Genomic DNA, 20,853 nt, shown 5'->3' with positions numbered 1-20,853 from the left:
ATGGTCCAAAGTGCATGACATATTCCAACAGATAGAGAATGGCCTTGACCTTTGGGTTAGGGGAGAGCTGAAAATCCCTCTGCACATGCTCATTAAAGACAAAAATATTATGGAGGGTCCTCATGTTGTTACTTCCTTAGTGCCTGTTCATAGTGATGTTCTACAGACCAGATTGGAGTATTTTGGAGAAACTGAAATAGAAGCCCTACAATCTGCTAAGTAGAGGTGGAAGATGTCAACTAATGCAGTAAGTAGAGTGCAGGATTATGCTCAGTTGGACCTAGCAAAAGGCCCTAGTTGGCTTGGAAGCATGTATAAATGTCCTATAATTGGCATCCTCCAAATGATTACAAGGTTGAGTATGAACTAACGTATGTAGGCAAGTCAATAACATTCCAGCAAATTAAAAGTAGGAACGGATTCAAACACAATGGAGAGTGCCCTTACCCAGCCTACTCATTAACCCTACTACATGTCAACCATCTCATTGCATGAGGGCATGTAAAAAGGTAAGCTTGGGGGTGATGTTGGGCCTTGAAATTGGTATAATTCTTCACCTCATTTCCTTATTTAATAGTTAGTTTTTAAGCTTCTTGAGCTTATATTATAATAATTTCGATGTTAAGGATTTTTATAAATGAGTTAATAACCATTCTGATATTTCACCTTATTGGTGAATCAATTCGAATATTGAAGATGATATTAACTCACAATTGGGGTTCATATGTGGGAAGGAAATATTTGATGTTGGTTGTTGTTCACTGAATGACTTAGGAAACCCAAGCCATAAGGAAACTATTTGGACTATTTGTAGTGTGCTAACCAAGGATTCATGCCTTATATGCATGAAATAGTCGAAAAAGGAGCATAATATGTTATTCCATAAGGGATGTTGAATATTTTCTAACTTGAATCAAGAAATCATTAGGAGAATTTTGAGGTCTAAAATTGGCCACCTAAGGAAATTAAAAAAAATAGTGGAAATAAAAGAAAAAACTATGTTTTCAACTTGTATTTTCAACTTATCTCCATATGGGTTTACTCAAATTTCCAACAAAAACACTTTTTAGATGTATAATTTAATTTGTTATCCAAAGAGCATCCATATTTCATACTTTCGATGGACCCTACCACACGAAAAATGAGAAATACATGAAAAATGTGATTGCAATCACGATTTTTCATGCATTTCTTATTTTTCGTCTAACAAGGTCCATTAGGAGTATGCAACATGGGTACTCCTTGAATGAGGAATTAAATTTTTCATCCAATGAGTACTCCCTCTCAAAATATGAGTAAAACCTTAGGGAGATATGTTGAAAAAGTAGTTTTATTATTTTATTATTTTTTAATGTTTTTACTTTTTTACTCAAAAAATGGTGAATCATCCCCCATGGTTGAAATAATCATCTTGAATCCTATTTGTTATTATAAAGTTTATTTTGGTTGTACATTTTCTTAGGAGGCCCATTTTAGACATCAAAATTCCCCTAATGCGTGAAAATCTTTTGATTCTCAAGATAGCCTTACTATTTTCAATTTAGAATTATGTTATAATATAAAAGAACAATTAAACTCTAGTAAAGGAGGTTAATTTTCTCTTGTCAATTGCAAAAGGTGACTGAAGAAACATACTGTCTTAAGTTTTCACATACTTTCATGTAATTTACTATTGCATATGAAAGAAGATTTTGGTGATTTTGTTTAAATCTAGTGTATTGAGTTAGCTTTAATACAGTTAGATTTCAGAGACTGTGGGCCCAGTCCTGGAACAATTGCTGTCTTTTCTATATAATTATTTCTTCTTACTCTCATTTTTTGAATGATTTACTATTCCATCAATTGAATTATTGTTCATAAGATTTACTGTTAGTATTTAAGATCAATTGTAGTGAATAGAGATTAGATAAAATTCCTTTCGCAGCATTATGTTTTGTTATTATTTCTCGCAACAAAGCAAGGATTGTTAGTTTTAAACAATTTAATGCTTTCCTGATATATGCATTTAAATTCCTCTATCATAGTTATGATTTGCTAAGAAGCAGCCTAAATTTCTTTATGATTTCTTCATAGGAACAAAATGATTTACTTATGTTATTAGTTTGGTTATGAATTAGAAATAGAAATAAAGTATTCTTTCAGTAAAAGATTCTATTGTTCCTTTCATTTCTTAGTCTTTGCTTCTTATTAGCCGCACTCAAAACAAGGTAATTTTAACACTAGCCTTGCACCAACTGGGCAGACAGAGTTGCAATAAAAAGACGAAATCCCAGGTTGACAATTTAATGTGTAGAGGTTTAAGTTGATTCTTTAGGAACAACTGACTAGACAAAAAATAATACATTAATTAGTAAACTTGACTATCTAGTAACTATTAAAATCCTTATTCTCAATTTAGTTACAATAAGTAAACCTAAAAAAAAATATAAGCTTAGCCTAATTAGTTAAGAATTCTCTAAAATCCTTTGTAAAATTTGTTTGATGCTTTTATTTGAAATCATGAATAATCCCCTCTGTATGTGCCATCCCAAAACAAATACAATTATAAATTATAATAGTTCAACTTACAGATGAAATTATCTTTTCACCAGAATCTAACGATATAATCTCAAGTAAGATTGTGATTTTTTGTTGTTTATAATGCATTTTTAAATGCATAAATGGATTGAAAGCCTTGAAAAATCCTTGGGACACTCAAACTTTATGGATTAAACACTCAAATTCAAGCTATAAAAATTGTGTGCCAAATTTTGAGTAAAATTAACTAGAGAAATGCTCTTAAAAAGTCCATTTCATCTATAAGTTAAACGACGCAAAAATTATATCTTTATTCATTATTTCTAATTAATTTTAATAAAAAAAATGTAAATCAATTAAAAGAAATGGCTATATGTTATTTAAATTCTGAATTATTATTAAAAAAAGTGATACTATTCATCATTAAAATTTAAATTCCTAATAAACATGTTACACATCTTATGAATGGAATTCTACCACACCAATGACAGAATTGACCATAGGATTTCCCCCCTTATTAATCAGTGTAGTCCCACCACAACAAGGAGAGCACAAAACATAGAAATTCATCTTTTATGAATGAATAGAGTCCCACCACAATAGAGAGAACATTGACCATAGAATTTCACCCTTTATTAACCAATTCCCATAGTTCTTGGAGAGATATTGGCAACAAAGGACAATATTCTAATGAAGGAATGGTGGGTTACCCCTCACCAAGGAGAAATAAATTCTAAATAAAACACATGAAGACCTCACCCAAGAAAAAGGAGGATAATATTACAGTATCCTTAAATAAAAATAAAATAAGAATATTAATAATAATAAAAAGTAAGAAGATGCAACCTGAAGCCTCCTCAAAAGCCTAGCCAAAGACAATGAAGGAGGAAGTAGTGAAGAGGCAACCATATTTCTCTCTCATGCATTCGATCTGGCCATGTTACACATTGATTGATCGAATCCATGACCATGGTGATGTCAAAGCAAGACACTCGATCTCTGTTTCCAAGATTTCTTTACTTCCCATCTTCATCTTCATTGAGGCATCTTAGCAGACTCGCATTTGTATTGGAGACTCTCCCAAACAGAAACATATCCTTTGTTGAATCTCAACAGCACCAAGAGTTTAGTAGAAAATGTAAGTGCCAATGCTAATGCTCCAAAGACATTTGTTCTGCTAGTGTCTAGTGATAAGAGGAAAATTGTCATGTATTCCCAGACCTTTTATGCGGCCTACACCATAGGTGGAATTCTCAATTGTGGCCTCACCCATATGGGGGTAACCCATCTAGATCTCATCAAATGTAATATAGAAGTTTCTTTTTGAAACAAATATCTTTTCCCACATTGGCATTTAATATATATATATATATATATATATATATATATATATATATATATATTTATAAGATATCAAGATACCTCTTGAGATCGCTTTGGTTCAACCTATGGAGGATCAAATCAATTTCATGCAGTTGGGATTTTGTTAAATTAGTTTTAGTCTTTTCCCTTATTTATAACTGGTAAGTTGTTGTTGGGAAGGAGTCCCCTGGGTAAAATTTTGTTATGTTTTGTTAAATATTGTAAAGTCTCCACATTTTGAGGAGTGGCAAATGAGTAGCAGAGGGTGATAGATGTAAAAGGGGCTTTAGGAAGGTCAAAGACCCTTATTTTGTTAGAATCAAGTTATTTTCAGACCCGCCCATGGTTCACAGACCATGGTAATGTAATGAATAAGAATATCAAAGGAATTCATAGAAGAGTCATAAGATATCCGAGAAAAGTAAGGATAGTACATAATTTGGGTCTAATTTTATCTATTATGTACATGGGAAAAGGGGAAGGATCCTGTAGTTGTGTGAGCGGAGACATTGGTAAGTCTACAACTGAGTGTGAAAGCCCCTGCAGCTGTGTGCGCAAGGTTGGAAGAAGTTGTAATTGAATATCTGAAGCATAATAGAAAGCTTGTTTCGAAGAAATATCTGGGTATATGTATATCACTGTTTTATCTTTGAATTTACTGTAATTTTTATTTTTTGAGTGCAATTAATCAGGAAAAGTACTTAATAGATTCGTGAAGACATAGATTTGTTTATTTATATGAGTTTATGCATGTTTAGCGCAATTGGTGAAGGACATAAATATGATAACTGTTAATTACTATAAATTCTGGGTTTTAGGAGTTAGGGTTCGTGAAGGTCAATAACGAGCCCTAAGTTTTGAAAAAACACATCACAGAGCCCTATGGATGTAGAAATCTAGTTCTAGCATCCCCCAATACTCCCTTGGGTGAGATTGTAGCCTACACTACATGGGTTGTTTCTGAAAGGGCCTGGAGTATATGATTTTGTTGGTTAGTGTAGCTAACTCCCAACCTCGGTCGAAGCCCCTTGAAGACAACAAATGGTTCTGTTGTTGGGACTGAGATCTATTTGAGGAATGTGTGATGGGGAATAAGTGGATACCAACTAAGAAGGATATTAAAAAGTGGATAGATCACAAGCTACACAAGTTTGCAGCTCAAGAAAACGGGAACCTACACCTAGCGGAAGAAGAGTGGTTACAAAGATACTTGTATACAGAAGAATACGAAGTTTTCTTCTACTCTTTTCTGTGTGAATTATATGAATGGTTTGCTAAATTGGAAGATGGTCAACCTGCCTGGGAGATGGATAACCCTATTGTGTGGGCTCTAGAGCTAGTGAAGTTCCTCGAAAGATCCAAAAACAAGGTTGTGAAGGTTGTCAACTATTGGATTGATAGTATTTTGGGCAGATTTATTACTGAGTTTCCGATTGATACATTTGCCAATTGTAGCAAAAATGAACGCCAACTTTTCAAAGGACCAAGAGCTAAGTATCTGAAGTCTCTGAAAACTTGGATTAAAATGCTATTATGCAAGAAACTGGTTATGCCACTAAATTGATGTTTAAACGACACTCGACGAGAGCTACACAAAGTAGGAAATAGTTCAGAGAACATCTAGATAAAATTAATGAGTACGAAGAAGAAAGTAGTAGTCCAAAGAGACTTAGAGGTGCGTCGTAGTTAATGGATCAGGGTTGTGTGGGAATACCACATCCATCCACTCCACCTTCACCATTACCTCCATTTCACACACCTATGCCTCCACCTACACCTCCACCTACACCTCCACATCCACCTCCACTATTCAATATGGTGAACACTATGAATATGCATATATTAAGGGGCCTAGGGAGGGAATAACCTGATCAGTTTTGGTTTGTAGTAGATGTTGTGTGGAAGTCATAGCAGATAACGAATAATGATCTAAATAAAGTGTAGTTGGTGACAACATTGCAAGATAGGGCAATGAGTTGGTATATTAAGTACAATACAACTCATCCAACTACTTCATTTAAAGACACAAAAGGTGCATTGAATAATGAATTTATAAATCCTAAGTCTCAAGCTGAGTTTGTGACTGAGTTCAAAGAAGTTAAGTAGAAGGTGAATGAATCTGCATGGGATTTTGATCAAAGGTTGAAATTTCTGCTACAATAGGCTAATATACACATCTCAAATGAGCAACATAAGGATTGGTTTATTTCTTCACTGCTACCTCATTTGAGATTACCATTGTCACAACAGAAGCTTGTATTACATGATAAATCACAGGAAATTTCTATGAAGTTGGACACTTCACCTATTTAGGATATGAATCTAGAAGTGCAGTAGATTCAATTGTGGTTGCCTAGCCTGTGTATGGAATTATAGGATCTCAAAAAGGGGAAAGAGGTCCAAAATTAGACCCATGTTGAAGTATGGTGCTTAAAGTGCAAAGGAAATAGTCATGACAAATATAATTTCTTGGTATATCAAAACTATATAATTGGGCGAGGTCTTATCCCAATGAAGCCAGAAAATACACTGGATCAAGTAACGACGTAGCGCAATGGTGCATTATCTACCAAATAATAGGAAAACACTCAACAAACAATTTCCATTTTTTGTAGAAGTTTGTGTAGACACCCCAACAAATATTTTGCAATTTATGTGAGTTTGTAGGCCATGAGGAGCGCAATGCTAAAGCTATGAGTTAATGATGGATAGAAATCTGACATAAAGAGTAAAATATAAGAATCATCTATAGCAAGATCAAGGCGCATATGCAGCGAATGGAGGATTCCAGGGATGAGGAAAAGGATGAGGGGGAAGAGATGGAAGAGATCACAAATAGATTATTTGTTATAATTATGGGGAACAAGGCCACTTTGCATCAGATTGTCAGAACCAAACACACCCATCTTGCTAGTACTTCCGACAGTTAACCATGTAATAGAAGATTGTCATGTACTCATCGCAAAGATGGAAGAGAAGAAGAACCAGCAACCCACTCAGAATATCCAGATGATGAGGTCAGAACCACACGAGGATGACCACAATGTTAATATAGTTATTCAAAGTGGTATAACTACTGGGGAAGATAAAGCCACAAGCAAATGACCAGAACAGAATCCTTGGGTGCGCATGGCTACTAACAAGGATACTGAGTTTGATCTACATAAGGCAAAATAAACATTTGTGGAGACAAAGAAGAGCTTTGTGGGTTCAGGAGTTTCCACATCAAAGAACCATAGTTCATGAAGAGAAAAGCATGATGAGGTCATTGCTATGCAGGAAACATATACTTCAGTATTTCCATCCTTCTTACAGACTTGCATGAAGCTCTTAAGGGACTAGAAAGCGGTGCATGGATTGAAAGAGTTAATAGAAAACTGCTATGGTAAGGGTAAGATGCTACCTGAAGAATATAGAGTGCATAAGTAGAAAAAAGTAAGAATAGTGCATTATTTGGGTCTGATTTTATCTATTGTCTACTTGGGCGAAAGGGAAGGCTCCTACACCTATGTGTATGAATACCTTGGTATGTTCATAGCTAAGTGTGTGGGACCCTGCAGCTATGTGCGTAGGGTTGGAAGAAGTTGTAATTGAAGATTTGAAGCATAATAAAAGGCTTGTTTTGAAGAACTATATATGTATCATTATTTTATCTCTAAATTTACTGTATTTTTTATCTACTTAATGAAATTAATCAAGAAAAGTACTTAAAAGATTCACGAAGGCATAGAACTATTTCTTTATATGATGTTTAGCGCAATCAGTGAAGGACATAAATTTGATAGCTATTAATTACTATAAATTATGGGTTTTAAGAGTTAGGCATCGCGAAGATCAAGATCAAACACTAAGTTTTGTAGAAACACACCACATAGCCCTCTGGATGAAGAAACCTGGTTCTAACATCCCCTAATACTACCTCAACTTGCGCTACGTGGGTTGTTGCCAAAAGGGCTGGCAGTATAGGGTTCTTTTGGTTAGAACAACTAACTCTGAACCTTGTTCCAAGCCCCTTCAAGCCAAGAGTTGTGTACTAATGTCTTAACCATGTTGTGATAAATCCTCTGGTAGGATCTGTTTCTTCTTATTTTTTCTTTTCAGATTGTTTTGGTTGATAGATGTGGTTGATTGATCCAATGGGAGCTATTATTTTTATTTTTTTCATATAGTTTTAGCAAATAAGTGTTATTGGTTATCCACAGAGAGATTTGAATCCAAATTTACATTGACACAATAAACACCACTTTAACATTGAAGCAGATCTTTCCATGAGATTTGAACCTTTGACCTCTTCCTTATATAATCAATGCCTTCAATAGCTAGCCACAGACAATCTTAGGAAATCCAAGATTTGAATTAGTTTAGCAATCCAAGATCTATATTACTTTATTTCGAAATTCTTTTTCTCATCATGTCCTAGCTATGAACCTCGTCCACTTTAATATGGTCTGTGTGATCATGGAGACCTATTCAATCTTGGGTAATCCATATTGAATATTTCTCTAATCCTGCCAATATTTGAACCTTGGTTTTATGCATGTTGAAATACCACTTGACCAAGTAAATTCAAGATCCATTTTAGTTTTATAGACATATTTTTATGTTTTCTTTTTTTGTTTTATGATTATCTGTTGTGATTCTTTTATCTTAGTAAAACTGTTTTGAAGCTTGTGGGCATTTTTTAAAAATTTCTATTATGATTCAAAGCATATGCCTTGATGTAGCGATTACTGATTTTTTTGTCTGTTGAGTTTAATTATCTTATCTGGATAGTAATTCATTTATATCCATATTGATGTTTGTTGACATGTGTGAGCTAGTATATACCGTTTTTAGTAATTTGTATGCATCTTGGGATTTCTTAAAATATTTAGAAATCCATCTCAAACTAGGGTGTAAGCTCATCCAGGCTTGAATCTGGAATAATTTTGCATGATGTTGTCCCATGCCAACCTCTTATTTAGGGTGTATTTATGATTTTGTTTAATTAGATAGACTATCTATTTAAGTTATTTAGTTATTTTTATTTTTCTTATATATTTATTTTTTAAGTTTTCCAATTATCTGTTTTGATTCTTCATATTAGTAAGCCCTTTCCGGGCTTGTAAGCATCCACTAAAGCGTGTTAAGGTTATGAGCATATGGTTTAATCTAGTTTTTTTCATCTACTTGTTTGTTGAGTTTGATATGCATATATTGACACTTAAGTAATGCGTCTACATCCATATTGGTGCCATTTGAACCTATTTTAAACATATGGTCTTTTTAATAACTTCTATGCACTTGGAATTTCCTAAAACAATAGGGAAACCTATCTTGAATAGGGCCTTAATCCCACCTAGGTTTGAGCTCTATTCTTTTGCATGGCGATGCCCCATCTCAACCGCCTGACTAGGAAGAATCAATATTTGTTTTAATTATGTATGCTTATGTTAAAGTTGTATTTTTAGTTTCTAATTATCAAATTTGATTCTTTTATATTAGCAAAAATTGTTTCCAATGTGGACATCCATTAAATTAGCTGTTAAGATTCATAGTACTTGCTTAAATCTAAATTTTTCCATTGTCTTGTTTGTTGAGTTTAATTTGTTTATCTGGACACTTGGGTAATTTTTTTCCATCCATTTCTATGTTTGTTGAAATTTGTGGTGAAAACATTTGGTCTTCTTAATAGTTTCTATTTAACTTGGAATTTATTAAAAACATTGGGAAGCATATTGAAATTGTTAATTCTATTATATTTAGATGTCTCATCTGCATCTTAGGGATGAGGGAATGGTGGGGATAGGGTGATGTGTCCAAGGATGGTGAGATCACACCCCCAAATTATTCAAGGGATGGCGGGTTTGGGACTACATATATATATATATATATATATATATATATATATATATATATGAACATTGGTGGTTGTTTCAATGTTGTAAGCATAACAAGGTATAGAAGTAGGATTATGCATAACCCTTGCACTCACCAATTATAAAATATCTCTGGAAATTTAAAAAAGTGTTGAATTATATTCTATTATTGGTCATTGGACACAAGTTCTAGCTTTAGAAAACATCATTGTAACTATTTTCAATTATTACCTACTAGACATGTGCTTTAGCTTTAGGAGACTTAAATTTAACTATTTTCAATTTGCAAGAAGGTCCATGAAGGATCTATTAGATAGAGAATTATATTTATAGTAGTTTTCCTCCTTACATTTCTTGACAATGGTGATTATGTTAAGCATAAAACACATTCTTTTCTAAATAGGTTTTACAAATTTATATTTTTGTGTTGAAAATCACTATAAAATAATTTGGTTCTATAAAGAGATTAAATTAATAAATTTATATTTCAGATTAAGAAGGGGATTGAATAGGAATTTATTTAAACATTTAATACCCAATCCAAGTCACTACTATCTGATTGTTTTCATAATGTTTGAGGTTGGGGTGGTGGAAGCATTGAATTTGAATGACTCGTAGAAACCCATGCACAATATGTAAAAGTTGATATGATCTAAAAAATGAGAAAGAACAAGAGAAATAACCACAAGAGTTAGTATTTAGACTTTTGAAACATTGTATTTTATATTTTCTTGACATGGGCACCTTGCTTCTTATGATTTTTCCACCTAATATTCAATATCTAGATCACAACAATCCAAAATTGAAACCCAACATACAAAACTCATGTTTTGAGTTGCAATTTGTACAATAGATTTAGATTCAATGCAATGTAAAAATAATGGATGGGAAAAATGATAATAATGTTCAATTATCAATGTCCATGATTGTAAAAAATTAAGATATATGCTTGGATTATTCCTGAAATATTCCTAGAACATCCCTGATACCTGCCCAGAAAATCCTTGAACTCTGCCAAAAACATATCTAAAATTTGTTCATAATGTTCCTAAGATCTACTTGGAATATCTTGGGGATGGCCAGTAGGTCCCCGAATCTCCAATGTAGTCTCTAGATATCTGGGGACATTTTATAATGATCCACAAGTATCTAGAACATGGGATTGAAGGGTATGTGGGTTTTGTTTTAGGGTGTGGGTGGTCCCATGCAACATTGTTGGCTTGGGGACATGACTCTAAAACCTTTTTCCCTTGAGGAAAACCCTGTATGGAAACTGAAGGGATGCATCACCACATTTTTTGATGGTGTCCCTAGTAAACATGTTGACTTAGAGAACGGAACCTAACCTAGGGTTATTTGAACTAGATAGTTGTTGGTACAAAACTAGAAAAATGCCTAACAACATTGGTGACAACTGGTTAAGCTAACCCTTTTGGCTGATAAATGTGAGGAAATATCTCATCCAATGTCCAATAATGTAAGAAATAATGTAGGAAAGTGAAATTCCTTGTGCATTGAACTTGGATTTATGAAGTGGGATAGGGTGGGAGTGGTATAAGAAATTTCTCCTTTTAAGCATCCAAGCTAGACTTAATGGACCAAACTTTTGCAAGAATATCGTCCCACTCCCAAGCACTTAAGAGAGAGTAATATTGTTGGTACCTTTCCAGTCCTAATAGGCCCATGGGGGGGAAACATGGTGGCATTTGATCTCGTATGGGGTGTGGGGAATAACAACTTCTAGTCATAATAACCCAAGCTAAAACTAGTTTTTACCTACAAAAATCTACTTACATTTTACATTTGTTTATATTAAATTACACCCATTAATTTGGGGATTTGTTAAAGTCATAGTGAGAAAACGGTTTCTGCAACTAGTTCTAGAATTTGTACACACTTGAAATATGATTTTCAAATGGGGGACATATCAAAGTCTAAAAGTTTCTTCAACTAGTTCTATGTTTTCTTCAAATGCCCAATGATTGAATGCATGTATTTCCTAACAAAAGAAGAAGATTTTGTTTTTGTGTTCCCATGAACGCATGACAAAGTTCTTATTATGTAAACTATTTTTTGTGGGGAAAGAGAATATTTAAACGTGTAAAATATCTTAACCCAAGAACCAGTGAACATACACATGATATACTTGTTGGGAAAATAGGCATTCTAATTTTCTAGCAAGGCTTTTGAAACAAAGGATCCCCATTTGGATCATGAATCTTCTTGGCTATCATTGAGGACTTGGATGCCATGGACACATGAAAAGCCTTGTGACTTACCTTAATATATTATTCTTGAACACATGAAGGTATAAATTACAAAATCAAATAGACTACATGTCAATTTGGCATCATTTTCTGACAACCGAATATTTTTTGTGACAAGTGAGACTCTAAATTGGTTGTATCCTGCAAAACATGAACCTTATTCTTAGCTTTATTTAAGAATTTGACATGATTATAGAAATAGATTTTGACCTAAAGAAATTTTCCTCAAATATGGAAGATATGATTTCTAATCTTCTAAGTTCTTTTACTAACTTCAATGTTTTATCCTTTCCTAACTAAATTTTTTACATCCCTTTTGTGTTTTTTGTTGTTACTTTTAGATTGACCCTGTGAAGTACAAGAGCATCTCCATTGGTTTCAGTGTTTTTCTTAAAGAACAAGGAGCAAAGGGTTTATTCAAAGGCTAGGTGCCAACTCTTCTTGGATATAGTTCTCAGGGTTCTTGTAAGTTTGTCTTTTATGAGTTCTTTAAGAAGTAATTCTCATACATTCTAGGGCCTGACTATATTGTGAAATAAAAGACATTGATCTACTTCGTGGGATTTGCATTTGCAAAATTTATTGTTGATATTTTCCTTTTCCCTTTTGAGGCTTTGAAATTGTGAGTACAAACACAACCTGGCTTTTTTAGAGGATTATCTTATGGGCTTCCAAAGCTTGTTAGATTAGGAGGAGTTATTGGGTAAGTTTTTCTCCCTTTATTACATATTTTTATCAATTTTGAATAAAATTTGATGTAGTACTCATGAAGCTTTATTGTGTTTTCTCAATCATTGTAGCCTGTATAAAGGTATTGGACCACTTTAGGGATGAAAAATTCCTTTTAAGTATCAAATATCATTATTCCTTTCGTCATTACATATACTGAATTTTTCTATAGAGTATTATACTAACCTATGTTACTTAGGGGTCAAAGCTCTTTTTTCTGTGTTTATAAATCTATTAATATATTGGAATACAAGAGATAAGTGCATATATTGAGGCTTTATGTAGACAATTTTATGATAATCTATGCTCCTTTGGATCAAAAGTTTTTGTTTTAACATGTCTTTCAATATATTGTAACGTATTACATTATTTTGTAAGAACAACACTTGTTATTATTTGTTATCAAATGTCCACTAAACCACTACTCCAAACATGTTTTATCTGGATACATTAGTGTTAAGCTTGTGCACTCTAACAAGTTTTTTTTGTGTATCATTGTATCATCGTAGATGTCAGTTTAAAATTGGACTTTATTGACATCATTGTCGTGGGCCTTTTATTTATTTTTGCATGACAATATAATATGTATGTTAAGTGCTAGTATTTTTTCGTTGGTATATGCTTTATAGGTATGCCCCTTACAATAATTTGGAATAGGTTTCCAAGATACCCATTAATTAGCACTACAAATGATTTTCAGCGAAAACAACTTCTGACCCACTTAGTCAACCCTAAGAAAAGCCAAAATCTATAAGCAATTTGTAGAGAGAACCATGTCGATTTTTTTCAGCATTCCTTTTCTCTCTCCCATTTCATGTATAGTCCCTTAAGCTACCATTATCTAATATATTTTGTGTGCCTACCACAAAGCTTATTTGTTTCAACTTTAATAATTTGAAACAAGTCATGTGAAGTAGAACCATCTAGAACAAGAGTTGGAGAGATGTAGGAAACATGTGATGTTGACAAGGTGCCCATGTTATGCTTTTCAGTGGCTCTTAGGGGGGTATTTGTGTTGAAGACGAGTAATTTTAACTACAGGGAATTTGTATTGGAGAAAGTTATGCGGATCATACTTCATGTACAAATGGAGCTCTAGATGTAGGTAACCCCTTAATCATTGATTTTGATTTTTAAATAATTAAATGTATTTATATACAATATTAATTGAACACTCATGTATCTTGGAAAAAAATCATTTAATATTGCTAAGGTGCGGGAATTGATTAATTCTTGTTATGTTACTATTCAATATTGATGAAGAGTTCTTATCTTTTCACTTAACTTCTTTATCCATCCACTTTTGATAATATAAAAATAATGCTTTTGAGATTAGGATGTAAGTTTGATACTATGAATAATACATGTTGACATCATGAATTATTATCTAAATATGAGTTTCTATGATGAGATTAATCACTTGCAAATACAAAAGGCCTCACACTGTGGAAAAAATATGCAATAGTACAATTTAATATAATAACAACGGAGGGAGAAAATAGATCATTTTGTACATTGAAGTGACATATAGATTCACCTTTAATTTTGAGAGAGAAAGAGAGAGGTGGGATGGGGACAAGGTTGCTTCTCATTGAGATTCTACTACAAATGAAAGAAAAAGATAACTATGGAAGAGATGACATCTCATATTTGGGTATTGGGATGTGGAGCATTCCAGCTCAGATTGGCAGGTTTTTGAGATTTAAACTCCAAATAACTAAAAATTCATTTACTTCTCAATCTCAAATGTATATATTATTTAATGCAACATGGATGAATTAATTTATGGTTCAACAATTATCGCTAATGTGACTATCTTACTGGAGATACCACCAATCATTGCCCAAATTATTATTGCAGGAACATATTGTGAAAGGGAAATTTAATTATGCAATGTCCTTTACAAAGAAAATTAATTGAACCAATTCAAATGTCTACTATGAAGGTCTTCCACATAATGGGCCTTGAAATTCAATCCCCAATATGACAAGAAAACCAACTACAGATTTTGTGAACATATAAATTCTTGCGAGATCTAGTCAAAAAATTATCCAAGAAGATATGATTTGAAGGTTGCAATATAATGGTTTACTGAAGATGATAATATTGATTTCTTGTATGTTTGGAGGTTATGAAGGGGCCCAATTTCAATACAAGCCAACTAAATATTACCTAAATATGTGATGTTTTTTACTAAAGAAAAAACTGACATTATAATGAGGTGAAAAAGGTTACATTGTGTATGTGTTATCATGCACAAGAATATGAGGACCTTTTTTTTCCATAAATATCATTGTACAAAATATATTTACTGACAAACAATACCCCTGAACAACTGAAACAAAAAGAACCTATATAAGAAACACTATCTAGGAAATCAGTTGATGTAAGGAAAAATCTGTAGAGATTGTCATCGAAAGGCAATCTACTAGAATTGTAAACATAGAGAGGTCATAATATATGAAGATTCTGAGATTATGAGGGAAGGATTCTTCATATGTGTGATTATGGAGATCCATAAGACTTCAAGTGACATGATTTCCCTATTTTGATAGGTTGTCTGCATACATGCTATGGTCCCTGTAAATATGCCTGAAGGTGATGTTTGAGAAATTTATCCTTTGAACAGTCACCTGCTCAAGAGAAGGAAAATGATAGATGTTGTGCAAAACAATTTTAAGAATGGCTGCGAAAGCTCTGATCTATGACTAGTTGTTAAAATTTCTCCCAAGATTCAATGTGAAAGTAGCAAAATGAGCATCAAAAAAATAATTTGTACCCATAGTTCCACAGTCTATTGAAATCTCCTTACTATCACCATTGAAAAGCCACAAGGGGTATGTCTGTTAATCATCAGAGAACTAGGTTTTCTTGATGGATTTTAGGAAAGAATTAAGTGGGATAATAAGGCTCACCCTCAAAGATAATATTATTTCTAGTGACCCAAATACCCCTTGATTTGTGACATGGCACAAACATGTCCTCCATTAACCATTTGAAACTATCAACTAGTGAGGATCCTTCACATTGACCTTTTATATATATAAGAGATCGGGAGATCCTTCCAAACTTCTTTTATGAAAGTAGAATTCAAAAGGATATTCCATATTATTTTCTCATTGCATTTGCAAGGGGGACCAAATCTAGGTCTTTTCTAAGGCCTTCTTTAGAGAAAATCCCATTGAGGGCCTTATTTTATAGGAGAAGCCAAAATCCAATATTTGTCTTAGGAGGAGGCAATAATATTCTAGATTGGTTTCCACCACTAGTGAACCTAAGGTGGCTCCTCAACAAAACTTGTGATATAATCTGTATTTTCTTTGTATATATTGCCAACTAGATTCTTTGACTAAACAACAAAATCTTTATCCTTAAACAATCTAATAAAATTTATTTGAAATTTCGAAGTAAAAGAGTTCCATTTCCAAGCTAGATGTCTATCCAAATGAAGAAAACTCCCATCCTTATTGCCAAAGAAGTGTGTCCAAGGATTTTTGTATCTCCAAGAGAGAGGATGTCATGTTTTCTTAACTATGATGATAGCTCCTTGGAGAGTTATTTTTGTCTTTCATAAATAGTGCAAGTGTCCATAGCCAACATAACACTCCCTTTTACTACTTTCCAACAAAATAAATTTCCCACATGAAGGAAATCTAACCCGAGTTCCTTCCATGGGAGGAATCATCTTTTGTGGACTTATGGGGCAATATTATCCATTCGTCCATGGAGGGGGGCTATATATTTAGCTTGCATAACTTGCTTCCAGAGCCCAATAACTGTAAGCATTCTCCAGAGACTCTTTTCTATGAGAGCTCTACCAAATTGATTAATATGCTTCAGTCCCCATCCACCTAACTTCTTAGGTCTAGCAAGCCTCTACCATTTGACAAAGGGGATGGCATCTTTTTCTCTATTACCCTATCATAGATAATTGAAAAATTTGCTTCTCTTGTCTCAAATTCCTACAAGGACATATGATAAAGAGTACCAACACATTGGTGCATCTTTAAACAAACATTAGATATGGGTATGTCTACTCCCTTTTGATGACCACCTTGTACACCATCATGTGATATTCTTTTCAACTTATTTTATAAATCCATACTCAATCAAGGAATCCATATGCATTAGGTTTCAGAATGAGCCCAAAATACTTCATACCAAAATGGAATTTAACTACTTGGAAGGGTAATAGTGCCATTAGATCCTTTAAATCCTAATGTTTGGACCTTCTTTACACATTTCATTTATAAATAGTAGGCCTACGGCGTATCCATTTTACGAGCATTGATACTCGTGGAATGAAATTAAAATTAGGTCTTTGCAATTAATAGTAGGGCAAGAACATGTTGAATTGTTGTTTATCACCTTATTACAATTATTAGTTTGAAGATATGAAAAATAAATTTCGGTTCAGTTGAATTCCAACATATGGAAAGCAAGTCTGCTATGTTTTGTATATTCTCCATTGCTCATTTTCTTGCAATCCCAATTTCATGCAACATTCTACAATTCTTTCAGTGGAAAAATGGATTACAACTCTATGGTCTTCAATGATACATATATGTGCGTTCACATTTCAATGTGAGTGATAACATGCAATTAATAGATTGGATATCTATATTTACATGCCCAAGAAAATAAAGCAACACCCAAATATATGATTGGAATCCATTATTTGTCTCGGCTTGAGAAAAATTAAAAGTTCACCTCATCATTGTCTAGAATGCATTTATAATTTATTTTTCATTGAAAAACAAAGGTTTAAGGAATTTATGCACTGATTATATAGGTAATGGACCTGAAAAAAATAGAGGGATGATTGGGCTATTGTAGGGAATTCTTATCACACGTTGCTAGAGATGTGTATAGTCTGTGTGGTTGCCATATGATTGCATACAATTTTTGCGCAACTTAAGAAATTACATTTGGTTTGGGGGATGACTATAGGTTCATGGATGGCAAAATATAACCTTGAATTTTCCTGTAGAAAAAAATGTTGCTAAGAGGAGAGGTAAATAACCTACAAAGAAATAAAATCAACCAACAATGTTAAATATGTTCGTTGTACCACTAGACTCAAGTAAACCATTTTGGAAACCTCCTATGTAAGTCTAACGACTTTGACATCACTTACATTTATCTTCAATCTATGAGTATAATATATAGAGGAAAATAATGAGTTGTTGAAATTCATTAAATACTTATGGGAATTATATGATATAAGGAAACATTTTATCATAGCGACCTGTGTGCAACTAACAATAAAAATACACCATAAATGAAAACAATAGTCTCACATAGATTACATAACATTAAAACACATAGATATAGTGAGATGTTCCTAGAAACCCAACACGGAAGAAAACGAGGTTGATTGAAGATTTTAGTAAGGAGACAATTAATTACAAAACCGTGAACTATACATAGATTCAGTGTATTGTTATTCATTGACGGGAAATTTGCAGATGAATGTGGGTCAACAAAAATTTTCACTCACCACAGGACAACATTTGTCCTCTTCTCATCGAATCATCAAGCATACTGCTTCTTTCAGCTCTCATCTTTGTTATTCTCAATTTCCTTATCATCTCTTCTCTCTATTGAATGTGCTTCTTCTCCACAACTTTCATTTTTAATGGACTACCTTTGAATTCCAATGATTAAAATGGTTCATTTCAACTTCCAAGTGAATTATGGAAACTTCCTCAACTTCAATTAAATTATTCTTACCAAATTTACAGAGAGATTTTTGTGAAGATACAATTTAGATCAGATTTCCTCTTGCTCCATTTGATCTTGTTTAGTTTTTATATCAAATTGAATTTCCTTCTGCTTGACATATTGTTCTTCTTTATTAGACCCAATATTCGTTACTTTACCCACAATATATAAACTCATACCTTTTATCTTTATTTCTTCATTTTTCCCTAGTGTTGTAATCTTCATTCTTATATTCCTTGTTGCTTAGCATACAATATTGGAATGTTCTTTGTTTAAATTTTTGATACTTTCATTCATGCTTCATCACATGGAAAAATATTCTTTTAAAGAAGAGGGCCTTAATTGTCTACTCTCTGCTCCTGTCCTTGATCCAAACATCGGAAAATTATCCTTTGTCACATTTTACATGGGTGACATTAAAGTATAGCACTTTATAGACAACATTAAACCTCTCCCTTACTATATCCATTAATATAATATATTATTCTATTATGTTTTATATTTCTTCAAACACACACCAATACTCTAGTTGGAGTGTGAAAAACATATTGGAGTTGACGATGGTAATTCTTTTGTTGGATAAAATTCCATTTTCCAATATTTCATGGATAAGCCTTCCCTGTCAAGGAATCATAGATCTCTTCGAAATATACCTTCTTTATCCTCCATGGCACTAAATTTTACTATTAATCATTCTTTTCCACATGACTAGTGTCTACATCTTCTCTTTGGTTATCCATTTCTAATTATCACACTAATCAAAATAAATTACTATTAATGAATGTTGACTCATATGTTATCCCATCACCATGACATGTGTTTTAAGTCTAGCCTTTGGGATTTCCTTTTCTCTAAATAGATATATACTCAACAATATTTTCTCCAGTGGTTTGCATAGTCTTCCTCTTTGGAGCATTCTTGATTAAATCCTTTCATTTCTAAACTAACAAGTTTGATGGACCCTCCTTGTGACAGCATGTTTAAAGGATATTTCATGGGACTGTTCTAGCACCATTTTATTGAACTAAATTATTTTCTTGCTCTATTCTATGTCCAATTTGTTTAAATAAGAATACATATGAGGAAATGGAAACACTTAATCTCACTCAGTTGAATTTTTTATAAGGAATTTTGTTATTTTTAATGTTCTATAATATTCATCAACTGCATTTTGACTCTCTAAAGTGTAGCAACAATATTTTCATGACTCTAGTAGTGGTGTTATGTGTGTTTTTGCAGACACCATAATGAAGTTTACATATTTTGAAACCATAGTAAATTTGATAGACAAGCATGTAGTTCTTGTCCCCAAGGACCAATGTAGAAAAATTTTACAACTAAGAGTGAGTTTTGTAGAAGGATACATTGTTGTTGTCTTCTTTGCAATTATTTCACACCCCGCAAATAACATAGTTTTCTTCTTAAACAATTGTAACGGTGCTACCGTTGGTGATGTAAGCTATGAACCCATATTTGAATTTTATTAAGTTTTTAGTTTACATTTGTAGGTAGTCCTGGTATGTATGTTTGGTGGTTTGTAGTACTAGCACTATTATGGATGCTTAGTTGTGTGATAACCAATCAATGTTTGATTGTGGTTATCAGGCTATGAAGAAGATGGGTGTTGTTCGTTTCTTTACTCATCATCTTCCTTTACGTATTGTTATGATTGGAGCACTTATTGGAGCACAATGGGGTGTTTGTGATGATTTCAAGGTGTTCGTTGGCCTGTAAGTTCTCTTACCTATTACAAGTGAATACATCATTATGGGGTATCTATGATGGTTTCAAGGTGTTCATTAGCTTGTAAGTTCTTTATCTTTCCTCCTAAAAGTGAATAAACCATTCTTGTTATTGAATTAATGTTAGGGCACGCTTGAATTATTTATCTCTCTGCATGCTGGGAAAAAGCCATTGATTAAATAAGGTTTGCATTTCATATATTTTAACACAAGAAAATTGTTGAGTTCTATTGTGAATCCTGAATCATTTTTATGGTATAATTTTCATGTTGTGGTCATTTTTGTTTTATTTCACTGCTTTTCCAGTCACACTATATTATTTCACAAGCCGACCACTGGTGGAGTTACACCACTTTTTGCAGAACTCAAGGAACTAAGAAAACTGAGCTAATTTGAAGAAGGCATTCTTGAGATAAAATTTTAATGGTGAAAGTTTGTCATGCACCACAAAACTTAGACACTACTCAATAAAAGACCATGGAGGATTGACTCTAGATTTTTGTTTCTTTGGAGTTTAGGTTGATTGACACAAATTGCAAGTGCTTCTGCAAGTCTTATTTTTTGAGGTGTATTTTTTGTTAAAAAGGATGGTTTCATGTTTTTTCTCCATCCATTCAAACATTAATATATAATTAAACATTGAGGTTGACCATT

General features: G+C 33.1%; 1 pseudogene; it reads left to right on the top strand.

Moving 5' to 3' along the window:
• Positions 1 to 3,486: 3,486 nt before the first annotated feature.
• LOC149176402 (mitochondrial phosphate carrier protein 3, mitochondrial-like) lies at positions 3,487 to 20,590 on the top strand (annotated as a pseudogene).
• The last annotated feature ends 263 nt before the right edge of the window (positions 20,591 to 20,853 follow it).

This window comes from Pinus tabuliformis, chromosome 4_1 (assembly GCF_031772625.1).
Source record: "Pinus tabuliformis cultivar Carrire ecotype Pingquan chromosome 4_1, CPIR1, whole genome shotgun sequence".
NCBI lineage: Eukaryota > Viridiplantae > Streptophyta > Pinopsida > Pinales > Pinaceae > Pinus > Pinus tabuliformis.
The sequence above is the reverse complement of the archived record's forward strand: the minus strand, read 5'-3'. Positions and strand labels throughout refer to the sequence as shown.